This window comes from Eimeria mitis, genomic scaffold (genome assembly GCF_000499745.2).
Source record: "Eimeria mitis Houghton genomic scaffold, Emh_scaff3493, whole genome shotgun sequence".
Classification (NCBI taxonomy): domain Eukaryota; phylum Apicomplexa; class Conoidasida; order Eucoccidiorida; family Eimeriidae; genus Eimeria; species Eimeria mitis.
Genome location: NW_013571835.1, coordinates 2,012 through 2,327, shown reverse-complemented (window position 1 = coordinate 2,327; position 316 = coordinate 2,012). Strand labels below are relative to the sequence as shown.

Here is a 316-nt window from a genome sequence, read left to right as displayed (position 1 = left end):
TTTTTTTTTTTTTTTTTTTTTTTTTTTTTTTTTTTTTTTTTTTTTTTTTTTTTTTTTTTTATCGTTTTAGTTATTATCCTCGTTGTTATGCTATCACTCCTTTTATTATTTATTTTTATTTGTTATTATTAATTTTTATTTTTACAAATCATAATATTTTATATTTATATTATTTATATCTATATATATTTTTTATACTATTTATATTTATTTATATACCTTTTTATATTGATTTCTATATATTTATATTCATATTTATATTTGCTTATATTTATATTTATACTAAGAGTAAATATATTTATATTTGTCTATTTAT

At 9.8% G+C, this 316-nt stretch overlaps 1 protein-coding gene across 1 annotated transcript in view; it reads left to right on the top strand.

The window, feature by feature from the left end:
• The window catches only part of EMH_0066630 (N-terminal acetyltransferase complex subunit ARD1, putative), a gene marked incomplete at both ends in the record, with an annotated part of 2,943 nt that overhangs the window by 1,433 nt on the left and 1,194 nt on the right, over nt 1-316 (top strand). The window lies entirely within an intron of this gene.